General features: G+C 44.9%; 1 protein-coding gene and 1 non-coding gene across 4 annotated transcripts in view; both read right to left on the reverse strand.

The window, feature by feature from the left end:
* SERINC5 (serine incorporator 5) overlaps positions 1–18,469 on the reverse strand; it is a 146,786-nt gene that overhangs the window by 126,962 nt on the left and 1,355 nt on the right. The window lies entirely within an intron of this gene.
* Positions 1,222–1,325, reverse strand: LOC112627286. Its single transcript, XR_003120130.1, has one exon. It is a non-coding gene; the product is annotated as a small nucleolar RNA U13 (small nucleolar RNA).

Raw genomic sequence — 18,469 nt, forward strand, 5'->3', positions numbered from 1 at the left:
TTTTCAAAGCCTCCAGCCAGAAGCCGCTGCTAGGCAAAATGATTTGCATAAAGTGCCTCATTTAAATGGCCTCATGCCCCTTACTCAGCAACCTGCAACTTCCACCAACTACACTAATGGTGAGATAGTACAGTCTTAAAACCTGCTTTCTGTTAAATTCTATCATCCATGCATAGAGCAGAACTTTCTGGAAAATAACTGCTTGGGAGTTTAAGAGAAGGAAGGGAACAAAAAGTTTAAACTGATTTTATTACAACAAAATACAGCATAAAAACTCAACCCGAAACCAGGCATAGTGGCTCACGCCTGTAATCCCAGCATTTGGGAGGCTGAGGCAGGTGGATTGCCCGAGATCAGGAGTTCAAGACCAGCCTGACCAACATGGCAAAACCCCATCTCTACTAAAAATACAAAAATATGCTGGGCGTGGTGGCAGGCGCCTGTAATCCCACTACTTGGGAGGCTGAGGCAGGAGAATAGCTTGAACCCTGGAGGCAGAGGGGTAGAGGTTGCAGTGAACTGAGATCCTGCCACTACACTCCAGCCTGGGCGACAGAGCAAAACTCCTTCTCAAAGAACAAAAAAACCCCAATCCGAGATTCAAATAATCAAATCATAAGACTGTGTTTAAAATCCATAGCTATGAGCTCTTTGTTGAACTGTTCTGCAAACACAGCAGATTATCTTTGGGGAAGAGCCCAATATCCACTCATTCATGCTCTCATCATTTACCAAAGGCCAAGTGTGTACTGGGCACTGGGAAATAGAAACGCTAGGAGAGCACAGGGGCAGTACCTGCTGTGAGCTGATTAGTTGTGTGGCCTTGGAAGATACCCTGTGCTCCGGGACCTGTTTCCTGGAAATAACTTGTTAGGTGGAAATGCCACTGCCTTGAGGATCCTTCTAGTTCCAGAATTAAACTGTGACCTCCCAGATTCTCACAACCCCATGGACAGCCCATAAGCCATCTGAGAATGGCAACGCAGGACCTGGAGCAACGGGCATTATGCCCATCAGAAACCTCAGCAGCAGCTGTGAGACTTTCTCTGGCTGGCTGCCAACCAAAGACTTCCCACAATGGTTCTAATTTCAAACTGCCCGACCATTATCCTTAAAAACTATTGGAGTGTGCTAAAAGGTCTGGTATTTTTTCCCCTTTGTCAGCATGTCCCAATTTTCAGTTTATGGTTTGGGTGAATACTGGGGATCCTTTTTTTTCCATGTCAGATGGGTAATGTACCAACAACATGACAAGATTGAAGGGAAGCACATCTCACAGACAAGCATGAAAACCCAGTCATCATGCTTATGAACTACAAAAGAAATTGCATTCTTACAATCAGAAACAGAAACATCGATCCCATTGTGGTACCCTATGAGCCAGGAGCCACAGACCATGCCCACCTTCCACTCTGCCTCTTTTAACTTCATTATACAAAAATAGCTGTATCCCTCCCCAGGATATAGGCAAGTCACTGCAGCCTTGAGAGGCCAGCAGGAAGAAGGATTAAACCAGAGCTCCCTAAGGGCGAAGTAGAGCTGCCTCCAAAGATAGGAAGTTCCTGCCTCTGGAGTTGTTTATTACAGTAGAAGAAATCGAGCACAATTGGGTCAGAAGAGCAGAAGACCCTTCCAGTGCCAGTTTTCTGGGAGGTGGTCCAAAGGAAGTCACTGGGGCCAGCTCCCTCCCTCAGACAGCTAACAGGAGCAAGGCTTGGTCAGCCTTCCTGAAGCTCTGCAAGTCCAAGGTTTCTGAGCTATTTATTCTATACTGACTTTGAAAACACAAAATTGCTCCAACAGGATGGATATATTAGGAACAATTGGGCATAATAGGATGTGCATTTCTGTCTGTTGAGAAACACCAGGTAGAAAACTGCACCAAGCTGAATTGAGCTCCCTGGTAATACACAAAATGTACACAACTCAGCTCAACAAGTGCACTGAGTCACACCAAACATGTGATGTGACAACTTTCCATCCAATTCCAGATAACCCTCCTCCTGCTGCTTCCCAACTGCTCAAAAGCCTAACTCTCCAAACCCATTTCCACAAGGTAATTTCAAGACTTTTTCAAATAAAATGCCAAATTTACCATAGTAGTTATGTATTTCTTAACCATTTAACATTTATAAAACTATAATATCATTTTCATTCAGTTCCTTTTTTCAAATGTGTCACTGACAAAGTTTTAGAATATTGTGCCCTTAACCAAATTTTCCCTATGAGATATGTGGTTTCATTGTGCAGTTCTGCTTAATGTGGTAACTTTTAGAATGCATATGTCATATTGTATATTGTAGCAGACCTATTTCCAGGGCTCTAGTGTAGAGTATTTATAATCATTTTTAAAAATTACACTAAACGTCCAAAAGGAAAATAAATGTTTATATGATTAATTAAATCATAAAATTAAGATAGTAAGATAAATAAGATGATTAAATCATAAAACCAAAAAGTGCTGGGATTATAGGCATGAGCCACTGTGCTCAGCCATGTATTTCTTTTTTTTTTTTTTTGAGACGGAGTCTTGTTGTGTCGTTGTGTCGCCCAGTGCAGTGGCGCGATCTCGGCTCACTGCAAGCTCCACCTCCCGGGTTCACGCCATTCTCCCACCTCAGCCTCCGAGTGGCTGGGACTACAGGCGCCCACCACGACGCCCGGCTAGTTTTTTGTATTTTTAGTAGAGACGGGGTTTCACCATGTTAGCCAGGATGGTCTTGATCTCCTGACCTCGTGATCCACCCGCCTCGGCCTCCCAAAGTGCTGGGATTACAGGCTTGAGCCACCGCACCCGGCCTCAGCCGTGTATTTCTGTAAAGCATAAAATATTGCTTTTAAATTAGTTTTCATGTCATGTTACTTAATTCATCATTTCAAGATTAAATCAGTATCTAGTAAATTGAGCTGCCTACCTAGTGATTGGTTTCCATCACTAATGAAAAAAGTTTTGATGCTTCTCCCTTTTTCAAGGTGCTACATACTGTAATCCTTAGAACAACTTAAGAAATAAAATGGCAAGGCTGGGTGCAGTGGCTCACACCTGTAATCCCAGCACTTTGGGAGGCCAAGGTGGGTGGATCATGACGTCAGGAGATTGAGATCATCCTGGCCAACACAATGAAACCCCATCTCTATTAAAAATACAAAAATTAGCCAGGCGTGGTGGCACGCACCTGTAATCCCAGCTACTCGGGAGGCTGAGGCAGGAGAATTGCTTGAACCCAAGAGTCGGAGGTTGCAGTGAGTCAAAATCACGCCACTGCACTCCAACCTGGTGACAGAGCAAGACTCTGTCTCGAAAAATAATAATAATACTAAAAAGAAATAAAAAGACACATAAAGACAATCAAAAATCTTCAATTAGCCCTCTCCTCAAAAAAAGGTAACAACAAAGAACAGAAGAGGAAATGAGTCAGGTTTCAGTTACTGACGAGGCTGAGGCAGGAGGATCACCTGAGCCCAGGAGTTTGAGGCTGCAGTGAGCCAAGATCACGCCACTGCACTCCAGTCTGGGTGACAGAGCGAGACTCCATTTCAAAAAATAAATAAATAAATTAATTAATTAATAATAATAGAAAAAAAGGGAATGAAATGGAAACTGATCAACAATTTATAGCCTTAAACTCAAACATATGAGTAATTACATTAAATGTAAATTATCCAAGCATCCAATTAAAAGACAAAGATTGGCTGGGTACAATGGCTCACACATGTAATCCCAGCACTTTGGGAGGCCAAGGCAGGAGGATCACTTGGAGCCCAGGAGTTTGAGACCAGCCTGGACAACATAGTAAGACCGTGTCTCTGCAAAAAAAGAATTAAAAGAAAAAAAAAATCCATGCCAGGTGGTGCATATCTGTAGTCCTAGCTACGTGGGAAGCTGAGGCGAGAGGATTACCTGAGCCCAGGGCATTGAAGGTACAGTGAGCTGTGATAGTATCACTGCACTCCAGCCTGGGCAATGGAACAAGATCCCATCCCAAAACAAAACAAAACAAAACAGAAAAATGAAACAACACAAAAAGGCAAAGATTGTCAGATTGGATTAAAAAGCAAGAAAGATCCATTTCCATCACCTTTATAAAAAGCATACTTTTAAGTATAAAGACAGATTAGTCAAAAGCCAAAAGGGTGGTACGGCTATATTAGTATCTACCAAATACTTAAAAAAAGACCCTTTTAGAAAAATAGGCCGGGCGTGGTGGCTCACACCTGTAATCCCAGCACTTTGGGAGGCCAAGGTGGGCGGATCACTTGAGGTCAGGAGTTCGAGACCAGCCTAGTCAGCATGGCAAAACCCCATCTTTACTAAAAATACAAAAATTAGGCCGGGCACAGTGGCTCATGCCTATAATCCCAGCACTTTGGGAGGCCAAGGTGGGCAGATCATGAGGTCTAGAGTTTCAGACCAGCCTGGCCAATATGGTGAAAGCTTGTCTCTACTAAAAATACAAAAATTGGCCAGGTGTGGTGGCATGTACCTGTAGTTCCAGCTACTCGGGAGTCTGAGGCAGGACTGAATCCAGGAGTCTGAACCCAGGAGACAGAGGTTGTAGTGAGCCAAGATCTCACCACTGCACTCCAACCTGGGCAACAGAGTGAGATTCCATCTCAAAAAAATATATAAAATTTACAAAGTAACCGGGTGTGGTGGCACATGCCTGTAATCCCAGCTACTTCAGAGGCTGAGACATGAGAATTGCTTCAACTCGGCCGGGCGCGGTGACTCAAGTCTGTAATCCCAGCACTTTGGGAGGCCGAGACGGGCGGATCACAAGGTCAGGAGATCGAGACCATCCTGGCTAACACGGTGAAACCCCGTCTCTACTGAAAAAAAAAAATACAAAAAACTAGCCGGGGGAGGTGGCGGGCGCCTGTAGTCCCAGCTACTTGGGAGGCTGAGGCAGGAGAATGGCCTGAACCCGGCAGGCAAAGCTTGCAGTGAGCTGAGATCCGGCCACTGCACTCCAGCCCGGGTGACAGAGCGAGACTCCGTCTCAAAAAAAAAAAAAAAAAAAAAGAGAATTGCTTCAACTCAGGAGACAGCGGTTGCAGTAAGACAAGACTTGGGCCACTGCACTCCAGCCTGAGCGACAGAGCAAGACTGTATCTCAAAATGTTACACATTGTTACATTTCTTCCCCGCTACACAAACCTCTAGTTTTAGCAGGTCAGGGAGATGGATTTGACACCAAGCTCCTATCTCCCTGGCTGCAGCACCCAATTAAAGCCTTCTTCCTTGGCAATCCTTGTCCATCTCAGTCATTGGCTTTTTGTGTGCTGAGCAGCAGGACCTAGACAGAACTCCGGTCTTTAGGCAACATTTTTAAGTTCAAGAGTGGGTGGCCCCTTCATTCTTGCTCCTTTAGTTCTACAATTAGTTTTTAAACATACCTAATTCCCTGTAGTAAATCCTCTTCTTTTTAAAATACCTAGGGCGATCTTGGCTTCCTACATTGATCGCTGACACACTGCATCACCACTTTACAGATTTAAAAAAGACTCTTACATATAACATCTGATTTGTATCCCTTCAACAATCACTAATATTGTTAAAGGGGATTTTATCTCTCTAACAACATTAGGGAGAAAAGACAGGAATTTCCCCTACTTAACAAGAAAAATTAAGAACTAGGAACAGTAGTGAACTCCCCAAAACTGGAGTGATTCAAACATAGAAGCACACTGAAGAGGGGTATTAAAATGGACATCTGAGCTTCAGATGGGTCATTAAAAACAGATGCCTTTTAAGGTATCTTCCAAGAGTTTCTGTGGTTCCATGACCTGCCTCAAAAATCAAGCAAGGCTGGGCATGGTGGCTCACGCCTGTAATTCTAACACTTTGAGAGGCCAAGGCAGGAGGATTGCTTGAACCCAGGAGTTTGGGACCAGCCTGGGCAACACAGTGAGAGCTTGTCTCTACTAAAATAAATAAATTAATTAATGAATTAATCAAGCAAGCAGCAAAACCTGGATCTCACCAGAACTAGACTTGCTTCTCCAGAATTGTTCAAAGAATTGAATCCCAGTTGACGAGATTCCACAAACTTTGATAGAAAAAGAAGGTGGGGGAGAGCACAGAAAGTGGGGGATTTCTTTGAAGAAAAAAGGGGATAGAGGGCTACCCTTGGACTCGATTTTGGCAGAACTTAAAGAATAAACTTCAGCATCCTGCAATTTGCGGGCAGGAAGCTGTTTTCCTACTACCATCCTTTAAGGGTTAGCCCAGACCTCTTTAGGCTCTTAATCTGCTCCTCCTTTTATCTTAAAAGATAATAACCTCCCCTCCCGGGCTTCAGTCCCTCAGCTCCCCAGCATTTCTCTACCTTCTGCTGCCTGGAAACTGAGGCTGCCAAAACCCCCAAGCACTTTTTTTTTTGTTTGTTTTGAGATGGGAGTCTCATTCTGTCACCCAGGCTGGAGTGCAATGGCGTGATCTTGGCTCACTGCAACATCTGCCTCTCAAGTTCAAGCGATTCTCCTGCCTCAGCCTCCTGAGTAGCTGGGATTACAGATGTCTGCCACCTGGCCCAATAAATTAGCTGGGCCTGGTGGCATGCACCTGTAATCCCAGCTTTTTGGGAGGCTAAGGCAGGAGAATCGCTTAAACCCGGAAGGCAGAGGTTGCAGTGAGCCGAGACCGCGCCACTGCACTCCAGCCTGGGTGACAGAGCGAGACTCTGTCTCAAAAAAACAAAAACAAACAAAAAAAGAAACATAGTCTCGTTCTGCTGCCCAGGCTGGAGTGTAGTAGATCAAAACTCACCCAGTCTCAACCTCCTGGACTCAAGCGATCCTCCTACCTCAGTCTCCGGATAAGCCAGCACTCTTAAAAATCCACAGGCACTGATCTTTGATCTTCCTCTCTCACTTGACTTCAGGTTGTCTTCTGACCAGGCCAGCAGCTCCACACCTGTCCCCACCCTCCAGGCAGGCTCTACCTTCACTTAATTTCCTTTCTTTCCCCGTTGGCTACAGGGAATGTCTGCCTTTTAAATTGGAGATGTTTCTCAAGGTTCCAAGGTTGGGCTTTCCTTCTCATACTACAGCTGTTTTTTCCTGAGGTCAGATTTCCTTGAGAAGCTGAGAAATGATGGGGACTTTCTTCTTGGAAAAGTTTCAGGACATAAACAACACAACTGTGTGGGCAACTGCAGGATTGCATGGATCCCTAGAGCCCATTCAGGAAGGAGGACCCACTCTCCTCATGCTCCCCTGTGTGGGCTCATCCACTTCTGGGGGCAAATGTCCCTGCCAAGGGACCCCCAGCTTCTTCCCCTTTTCCAAAAGATAAAAGGTGCAAAGCTGAGCAAACAAACCCTCAATCCAGTCTGTCCCAGGCACAGTCTCACACAGCTAGCAAATTCAGCATCTATTCACAGGTCACTCCCAAGCACAAGCAGGGCTAGCTACAGCCTCTGAACTTTATTATTCTAGGTACCCAGTGAATATTTATTTATTATTATTATTATTATTATTATTATTATTATTATTATTGAGACAGAGTCTCACTCTGTTGCCCAGGCTGGAATGCAATGGCATGATCTCAGCTCACTGCAACCTCAGCCTCCCACGTTCAAGCGATTCTCGTGCCTCAGCCTCCTGAGTAGCTGGGATTACAGGCATGTGCTACCATGCCTGGCTAATTTTTGTATTTTTAGTAGAGATGGGGCTTCACCATGTTGGCCAGGCTGGTCTCCAACTCCTGACCTCAGGTGATCCACCCACCTCAGCCCCAAAAAGTGCTGGGATTACAGGTGTGAGCTACCACACCTGGCCCCAGTGAATATTTATCAATTGACATTTTACTTTAGGGATTGTAAGCTCTTAAAAAAAAAAAAAAAAAGAGTAACAGCTAACTAAGTAAGTCCGACAAAGTCCTAGAGTCCTCAGGGATAAGGCTAGCAAAGCTACAGAAAAATTACCACTATAGAATCCTATTGGAGCAAACAGTGTCATTACTATGGAAACAAAATACTGCCATTGTTTCGAGAATGGCAATGGAGGAGATCAATGAGCATGGAATCAAGAACAAAAGACTGAATTCCTCCCTAGTTCGGGTGAACCACACTTACCAAGGATCAAAGCATTAGGAAATCAGCCCTCCATTAAATTGCTGAGACATAATGTGAGCACAAAAAAACAAAACAAAACAAAATGGAAAAGGCATTCCACAAAGACCTCATGAATTTTGTTTCAAAGTGCACTTAGCCAGTTTATAAAAATGATACTTAAACAGAAGTCTGATTTTCCCATCTCCTCTAGTTATCTTTTCATAAATAAGATTTAAGAGGTTATACATGTGTTTTTCCCACTTTTGTTTTGACTAGACAGTTTTCATGAGGGAGTAATCACAACTTTTCATGCTGTCTAATCACTATATACTGTAACCTTACTTCAAAAACCCACAAATTGTTTCAAAATTTACTCTCTGATAAAAACCCATTACGTTTTTCCACAACAGCTGCTTTCCTTAAACATCAGCAATTTTAATCTCACAAGGCAAACTACGGAAGAAAAGCCAAAAGTAAAATCCTGCTTCCTTTTAAAATTCAAACAGATGTTCTGTGTAATCACACAACTCACTATTTGAATTTCCTACTGCCCTATACTGACTCTCTCATATTAAGTTCTAAAATGTTTTGAAATATCATTAATATATAAGCTAGAAAAATATGGAGATATTCTCACTGGAAATGTTTTAAAATACATTTTAAGCAGGGATGCAAAGGTTTACTGTGGACTACCTGAGATGCCTAATATTTGGGAACAATCACAGTGGTTTAGATTGGTAACTTGATTGCTACTACTCTCAGGATCCAATCATAACCCTAAATTCAACTGAAAACAGCAATATGTAAAATTCACTAACGATGCGGCTTGACTCAGAACACTAAGAGAACACTGGGTCTTTATAATTAGGCAGGTATGACCACTTAAAATACTAAAAATAGCTTGGTCAAAGAATTACATCCAATGGCTAGTTCTGTAGACATATCAGCTTATACGAAGACTTCCTTTTTTCTTTTTTTTTGAGACGGAGTCTCACTCTGCCGCCCAGGCTGGAGTGCAGTGACCCGATCTCAGCTCACTGCAAGCTCCGCCTCCCGGGTTCACGCCATTCTCCTGCCTCAGCCTCCCGATTAGTTGGGACTACAGGCGCCCGCCACCGCGCCCGGCTATTTTTTTGTATTTTTTTAGTAGAGACGGGGTTTCACCGTGTTAGCCAGGATGGTCTCGATCTCCTGACCTCGTGATCCACCCGTCTCGGCCTCCCAAAGTGCTGGGATTACAGGCTTGAGCCACCGCGCCCGGCCACGAAGACTTCCTTTTTAACATCAAGTTATCATAGATGATCTGGCCACATACTGCTCTGAAATAAAAGTAGACAATGCCATAATTACTGCAGTGCCCTTTCTGAGGCTGTAACTGATGATTACATTAAAATACCTGGAAAACTGGAAAAGTAAAGCTTCCATGTCTCATAGTCACTCCCAGATACTCAGTATCTGTGGGAAACCTACACCCTCTATTTATACAGAAAATGAGGGCGGGAAGCAAGCAATGGGGAAGGGGGTGTTACCTTTTATTTAATTAGCACAGAGAGATGAGTCAGAGGCTGCCTTCCACGCCTACAGACTGGCCTCTCCTCAACGGTGCCTACAAAATCAGACTTGCTGCAGCCCAAAGCTATTTGTCAGCTTGCCAGGTCAGCTACAGAGCTGCCCAAGAAAACACATTTGAATGAGCAATCATCAAGCGAACTCTCCAACTAAGAGTGCAAACTTCACTCTCCACACTGTTCAAGGTAAGTGACGGAGGATTATCTGACAACTTGAACTTAGCTACACTACACAAAGACACCTCGAAGCCACCCTTCCTGTATCAGCTCACCAGTGAGCTATTTAGAGTAGTCCCTCCTTACCAGAGGAGGATGTGTTCCAAGATCCCCAGGGGATGCCTGAAACTCTGGATAGTACCCAACCCCATATACACTGTGTTTTTTCCTGTATATACATACCTATGATAGTTCTGTTGTTGTTGAGACAGGGTCTCGCTCTGTCACCCAGGCTGGAGTGCAGTGGCACAACCATGGCTCACTGCAGCCTCAACCTCCCTGGACTCAGGTGATCCTCCCACCTCAGCCTCCCAAGTAGCTGGGACTATAGGCACACACACCACCATGCCCTGGCTAATTTTTGTGTGTTTTGTAGAGACAGGGTTTATCCATGTTGCCCAGGCTGGTCTCTTAACTCCTGGGCTCAAGTGATCCACCCACCTCAGCCTCTAAAAGTGTTGGGATTATAGGCATGAGCCACCTTGCCTGGCCTTATGATAAAGTTTAATTTCTAAATTAGGCACAGTAAGAGGTTAACAACAATAACAAATAATAAAATCAAACACTTATGATACTATGCCAGCATCACTACTCTTGCGCTTTGGGGCCCCTAAGTCAAATAAGGGTGACTTGAATGACTTGAACACAAGGACTGCAATTCTGCGACAGTGGATGTGACAACCGAGATGGCTCCTAAGTGACTAAGGGGTGAGGAGCATAGGTAGACAGCTAGACAGCATGGATATGCTGGCCAGAAGTGATTCACATCCCGGTGAGATGGAGTGAGGTTTCATCACATTATTCAGAACAGGGCATAATTTAAACCTGTGAATTGTTTATTTCTGGAATTTTCCACTTAATATTTTCATACCCCAATAGACCTCAGGTAACTGAAACCACAGAAAGCAAAACGGCAGGTAAAGGGAGACTACCGCATTTAGCCAACATCAACCAAAACATCACCTTGACAGAACAATTATAGGGCATTTTACCGCATTTTGCTCACATCTTTATAAAGATGAATAGGAAAATAAAAGTGCCAGTGCTAGTGATAAGAAACACAGGTCTCAATGTTAATGCAGTGGAAGCAAGGATGGCCACCATCATACAGCAGGGAAACAGTGACTCAACCACCATTTGAACAGACGTTATCTGTGAAAGCAATTGTAAAAAGAAAAGGTCAAAGTTAAAGAAAATGTTGAAAATGACAGAAATATATTGTCAATGATGCCACCTAACAGAGATGAAATTAGGGATTTTTTTTTTCATTACTTTTGACCTTTTGAGAATAGAAACACACCCAAACCTCTTAACGCAAAAGCTCATTAAGTGACTTTCACACATTCAATGTTAACACCTCTAAAGAAACCATCAAGTTTGAAGGTAGAAGACTACCTACATATGAATGTAAGCCCAGAAAACATTAACAGCTACAAATAAGTGGTGGGTGCATGTTAAAAAAACTTTCTCGGTCACCCCATAATTCTGCAGAAAGAGTGGGATCAAATACAACACTTCCAACATAATCCCAACTTTGCAAAGTAAAATTATAAATAATGGCCAGGCACGGTGGCTCACACCTGTAATACCATCACCTTGTGAGGCTGAGGCGGGCAGATCACCTGGGGTCAGGAGTTCAAGACCAGCCTAGCCAACATGGTGAAACCCCATCTCTACTAAAAACACAAAATTAGCTGGGTGTGGTGGCGGGCACCTGTAATCCCAGTTGCTCAGGAGGCTGAGGCAGGAGAACTGCTTGAACCTCGGAGGCAGAGGTTGCAGTGAGCCAAGATCGCGCCATTGCACTCCAGCCTCGGCAACAAGAGCGAAAACTCCATCTCAAAAATAAATAAATATTAAATATAAGTAACTGAATATAAAGCATCAAAATGTTGTTCTCTCTGGGTAATGATATGTGTGATTTCCCTCTGTTTCACAAATAATCCCCACATTGTTCAAAACAGTATCATCATGGAAAGAATGAATTTTTGTAACTGGATCCCTTCCAGTGGAAGCACCATGTAATATAAATGAAGACCTAACATCTCCAATCACTATAAACAAAGAGCAATAGGGAACAAGAGTTTTGTAACCAAAAGAGCTCAACAGGGGGTTCAGCTAGGTCACAGTAAGAGCTCTGCCTATGAGAAGACAGGAAACATCCTTGCAGTAGCCAGGATTTAATTTCAATGAATCAGATGACCCAGTACTAAGTGGTGCAATCAAGTCTACAAAGCACAAATTCTGTGAGGACTCTCAAAACAAGAGAAGGATCATTACTGAGGAAACATTAATTGAGCGGGGACCTCAAAGTAGAGATCTGGGTTTTACAGTGAAGAAGGAAGGACATTTTGGGGGAAACATCATCATTATTATTATTTTTTTTTTTTTGAGACGTTGTCTCACTGTCTTGCCCAAGCTGGAGTAAAGTGCCCTGATCTTGGCTCACGGCAACTTCCGCCTCCCGGGTTCAAGTGATTCTCCTGCCTCAGCCTCCTGAGTAGCTGGAATTACAGGCATATGCCACCACGGCAGGTTAATTTTTGTATTTTTAGTAGAGACAGGGTTTTGCCATGTTGGCCAGGCTGGTCTCGAACTCCGCCCGCCTCGGCCTCCCAAAGTGCTGGGATTATAGGCTTGAGCCACCGTGCCCGGCCTGGAATCATCATTATTGTATGTGGTATGTCATTTATTTTTTAAATAAGTCTTCATGGACTCTGTGTATGTGGGTGTGTGTTTTAAGCTGCATTCTAGGGGCATCAGTTGGCCTGATAAGACGTATTCCAGCAAACATTTAATCAAAGGCCACACTGCTGGCAGACACAGCTGGCCTAATCGCATTTACACCGACCAACCCTTTGTAACTTTTCGCTTTCCTGACTGTTGAGCCACCGCTCACTCCCCTTCTTACTCCCTTATGCTCACTTTAAAAGGCCCAGTCACCTCGGCACAAAACTGAATGGAGCTCAGCTCTTTCCCCTACAGTCAATAGTTATTGAATAAAACATGTTTTTACTGCTTTAACTAATGTCTGGCTTTGTTTATCTTTGACAATGGATAGTCCCTGGTGGCATTCAAGGCTTTGTTAATTAACATAACAGACATTAGAAATGAGTTTTACTAGCCTGGGCAGCAAAGCCAGACCCGTCTCTACAAAATTTTTTAAAAACTGGCCAGGCATGGTAGAACGCACCTGTAGTCCCAGCTACTTAGGAGGCTGAAGTGGAAAGATGGCTTGACCCCAGGAGTTGGAGGCTGCAGTGAGCTATGACTGAACCACTGCACTCCAGCTTGGGCAACAGCCAGATCCCATCTTTACATACATACATACATGTACATACATGCATACATACATACGTACATACATGAATACATACACACATAAATGGGTTTTCATTGAGGAAAATCTTGGTGATCTAGAAATAGGATCTGGCTGGAAATACTGGGCCTGGGCATTCCTGCTTTGCATAAACTGGCTATAAAGATAGAGTGAATAGGGCCGGGCACAGTGGCTCATGCCTGTAATCCTAGCACTTTGGGAGGCAGAAGCGGGTGGATCACCTGAAGTCAGGAGTTCCAGACCAGCCTGGCCAACATGACAAAACCCCATCTCTACCGAAAATGCAAAAATTAGCCAGGTGTGGTGGCAGGTGTCTGTAATCCCAGCTACTCGGAAGGCTGAGGCAGGAGAATCACTTGAACCCAGGAGGCGGAGGTTGCAGTGAGCCAAGATTGTGCCACTGCACTCCAGCCTGGGTGACAGAGTGAGACACTGTCTCAAAAAAAAAAAAGACAGAGTGAATCTTTACTCAGAATGGCAACCATGGGCTTGATCCTCCTGGTGCAATAATCTTGGCTGCCCACCAACCAGAAGTTAACTGAGTCTTGCCTACCAGAATGTTGGTGCATCTGCCTCAGGTGAACTTTTCAGGCAAGAAGCCTATGAGAGCACCAACAAGGTCAAAGAGCTGGAACATCAGGAAGTCTTAGAACAGGCTGCATCGGCCGGGCGCGGTGGCTCAAGCCTGTAATCCCAGCACTTTGGGAGGCCGAGACGGGTGGATCACGAGGTCAGGAGATCGAGACCATCCTGGCTAACATGGTGAAACCCCGTCTCTACTAAAAAAAATAACAAAAAACTAGCCGGGCGATGTGGCGGACGCCTGTAGTCCCAGCTACTCGGGAGGCTGAGGCAGGAGAATGGCGTGAACCCGGGAGGCGGAGCTTGCAGTGAGCTGAGATCCGGCCACTGCACTCCAGCCTGGGCGACAGAGCAAGACTCCGTCTCAAAAAAAAAAAAAAAAAAAAGAAGAACAGGCTGCATCACTGTTCTGTACGTATGCCACTGTCTGTATGTATGACAGAATTTGGTCTGTGACCTTGGTCTTTATGACCTGAATTAGGCATGAGGGAGAAGTTAAACCTCATCCAACCATTAACCACTGGCAGCCAACAATATCTACCAAAACAGCCTGACAGCAGGGTATTCAAAACTGTATTGGGTCCATCGGGAGCAATTATTATTTATTCATATAGGAATAATGAGGAATAGCAGTCTGGTACAAAAGTCACCCAACTCAAGTCAGATGGGCCAGTATGCAAGGCCTGGCTCTACCATCAGTCAGTTGGTAACATCAGTTCACTTATTTCTCTATACTTTAGGTGACTCACTTGTAAAAGGAGTCCAAGCAGGGGTTTTGTGAGGAATTAATGAATTATAATGTATGTAAAAACAAAGCACATACTGTGGGCTGAAATAAATTTCAGCATTATTATTGTCATACATGCCTATACTTGCCTGCAGTAAGCCCTCCCAATCCCTATTGTCAAACTGCCCTGAAAAGGTTGTCTAGATTTTCCAAGCACACACCTCACTTCCGCTCTGACAGTGCGCACTCATTTTCTTTTTTCTTTTTTTTTTTTTTTTTGAGACAGCGTCTTACTCTGTTGCTCAGGCTAGGGTGCAGTGGCTCAATATCAGCTCACTGCAACCTGCACCTTCCGCGTTCAAGTGATTCTGGTGCCCCAGCCTCCCAAGTAGCTGGGACTACAGGTCGTGTACCATCATGCCTGGCTAATTTTTGTTTTAGTAGAGACGGGGTTTCACCATGTTGCCCAGGTTGGTCTCGAACTCCTGGCCTCAAGCAATCCACCCGCCTGGCCTCCAGAAGTGCTGGGAGGATAGGCAAGAACCACCACGCCCAGCCAGCACTGTCATTTTCTGTAGCTAACTTCCCCCACACTCCCACCTCCACATAGCCCTTAAGTTAAAGGAGAACAAGGAAGCCCTGTGTTCATTACCTTGTCCCTAGGGGTCTAGCACAGAACTTTGAACCCATAAAGTGTTGAGTGACCACTCCCCTGTAATCTCTACCTTCTTAGCATCCATTAGCCAACACCCTAAGCAAAATCTAAGTGAATATCAGAGTAGATACAAAAATAAAATAAGATGATCTGGATATTATCCTGATGCAGATGGGTAATGGCCACTAGTAAGTTAAGATTTGGGGGGTTCCTCACAATCTGCCAAATCCTATATTACAGACTTTACACTTATCATCACATGTAATTTTCACAATAACCCTAAGAAGTACCCATTTAACAGTTGAGGTAAAATTAGGTAATAGAGGGTAAGTAACTCATCCAGTCACACCAGTCCTCATTGTCCAGATTTCCAAATTGAAACCCAGGCCTGAGTCCAAAGCCCAGGCTCTTTTATGGGTTACATATTGTTCATGATGGTCCTTAGTTAAAGAAAGTCGGCCGGGCGCGGTGGCTCAAGCCTGTAATCCCAGCACTTTGGGAGGCCGAGACGGGCGGATCACGAGGTCAGGAGATCGAGACCATCCTGGCTAACACGGTGAAACCCCGTCTCTACTAAAAAATACAAAAAACTAGCCAGGCGAAGTGGCGGGTGCCTGTAGTCCCAGCTACTCGGGAGGCTGAGACAGGAGAATGGCGTGAACCCGAGAGGAGGAGCTTGCAGTGAGCTGAGATCCGGCCACTGCACTCCAGCCTGGGTGACAGAGCAAGACTCCGTCTCAAAAAAAAAAAAAAAAGAAAGTCGTCAAAATGTCTCTCTCCGACCTCAAACTTCTCCCGACTTAAATACCTAATTGGTGACTTGCCATTTCCATTCAATTTATAATAGGCATCCCTAATGTGACAAAGCCAAGAAACTTGGGTTTTCCTCACCAAATGTCCTCTTCCTAGCAGCCTCCTACTTCACCTCAGTAATGCTATCATCATCTACCCAGTGGCTCAGGCCAGACACCGAGTCTGTCTCATTCCCATATCCCACTTCTAATCCTTGCTCAAATCCAGTTCTACCTCTGAAATATACCCAAAGCCAACAATGTCCCACTGTACTCACTCCTACAGTCATAGCCTAAATTAAGGTACCACGCTCTCTCCTCCTGGGACTACAGCAACAGCAGATTGCCAGGATTCGAGCTCCATCAGGAAAGGATTTTTGTTCACTACTGAAGCCTGGAACACTGCTTGCCCCTAAGAGGCAAATACCCACTTGGGTTTTCCTCACCAAATGCTGCATGACCAGCTCAAACTGTTCTCCTCACCTCCACTCTAGCCCCCGTTACAGTCCAGTCTGCACAACACCCCAAGTATCTTCTAAGTGCAAATCAAACCACAGCTCTCCCCTGCTCAAAATGCTCCCACAGCCTCTCACTGCAACCAGAATTAAATCCAAAGTCCAAAGGCAGCTGACAGGCTCTGGCCATTTCTGGTCCTGCTCTTCTCTCTGACCTCATCTAAGACACCCCAGCTACCCTAGACTCCCTTGCCTCTCCTCACTGAGCAGTCTCAACTCCACAGGCATCTTCTCAGACTCCCTCAGCAACCCTCCTCAAGGTTGCTTACCACAGGCCTTCTGACAGGACCAGTACCATATTCATCGTTTCATTGTTTACATGTTTATGAATGATCTCCCCTGCCCAGACACACCATTGAGAGCAGAGATGCTTGTCTGACTTATTACTATATAGCCAGCTCCTGGCACAAGGTAGGTGCCCAAACAAACAAAAGAATTGGTAACTTCTGATGGTGCTGTGAAGTGAGGTTTTGTTTGCTTGCTTTTTTTTTTTTTTTTTTTTTAAGACGGAGTTTTGCTCTTTTTGCTCTTGTTGCCCAGGCTGGAGTGCAATGGCATGATCTTGGCTCACCAAAACCTCTGCCTCCCGGGTTCCAGCAATTCTCCTGCCTCAGCGAGTAGCTGGGATTACAGGCATGCGTCATCACAACCGGCTAATTTTGTGTTTTTAGAGAGATGGGGTTTCTCCATGTTGGTCAGGCTGGTCTCAAACTCCTGACCTCAGGTGATCCGACCACCTTGGCCTCCCAAAGTGCTGGGATTACAAGCATGAGCCACTGCGCCTGGCCTGTTTGCTTTTCTTTTAACTTCCTACCGCTCCATCCACAGGAAATCACACTGCACCGAGGCCCACCACAGCGATGCTTCCAGCAGGCCTGGGAAAACAGGGGTTAACTTTGATTTGGTTCTTTCCAAAGTCCTAAGAGGGGAGACTTTAGAAACCTGCCAAAACATCAATAGCAAAATAATTCTTTTACAAAACCCATTTGAATACTGGTAATTACAGAGCCCTAAATTAGGCACTTGGGAATGACAGAAAGAGCCTCAAGGGGACTTCAAGGGACCAGGACAGATGCCCCTAAAGAGCTATAATATAATTACTACATAATAAAAAGTGTTGCATCATATTGGAGAGAAATATCTCAAAACGAGAATAAAAGATTTGCAGAGCTTTCTGAAAACAGTCTTTGCTGGTCCACCTTGTTCTCAAATACCTGGTAAGGTGGGGACCATTCTCATTCTCTTTCTCTCTCTCTCTGCCTGACTCAGGGAAAAAAATCATTTCATCTCAGTAGTCAAAAGCCTCAATTTCCTCAACTCTGAAAAGACCAGCTTTAATGCATGCCAAGCACAGTATTAGACCTCAAAAACCAAGACAGCTCCACGTGGCCACTCCAAACAGGACAGATAATCTGCCAATATAATCGCCGGTTACAGAAACCCACAGTTTATCCCCTGCATCACTTACAGCTGGCCTCGACTGTGGAAAGGCTCAGTGTCAGCAAGAACACCCCGAACCTGGATGCTCCCCAAAGTCTGATTCGTTCGTGAAAACACTCCATTAAAACTGTACCGAGCCGGGCGCGGTGGCTCAAGCCTGTAATCCCAGCACTTTGGGAGGCCGAGACGGGCGGATCACGAGGTCAGGAGTTCGAGACCATCCTGGCTAACACGGTGAAACCCCGTCTCTACTAAAAAATACAAAAAACTGGCCGGGCGCGGTGGCTCAAGCCTGTAATCCCAGCACTTTGGGAGGCCGAGGCGGGTGGATCACGAGGTCAGAAGATCGAGACCATCCTGGCGAACACGGTGAAACCCCGTCTCTACTAAAAAATACAAAAAAAACTAGCCGGGCGAGATGGCGGGCGCCTGTAGTCCCAGTTACTTGGGAGGCTGAGGCAGGAGAATGGCGTAAACCCGGGAGGCGGAGCTTGCAGTGAGCTGAGATCCGGCCACTGCACTCCAGCCCGGGCGACAGAGCAAGACTCCGTCTCAAAAAAAAAAAAAAAAAAAAAAAA

This window comes from Theropithecus gelada, chromosome 6, assembly GCF_003255815.1.
Source record: "Theropithecus gelada isolate Dixy chromosome 6, Tgel_1.0, whole genome shotgun sequence".
NCBI lineage: Eukaryota > Metazoa > Chordata > Mammalia > Primates > Cercopithecidae > Theropithecus > Theropithecus gelada.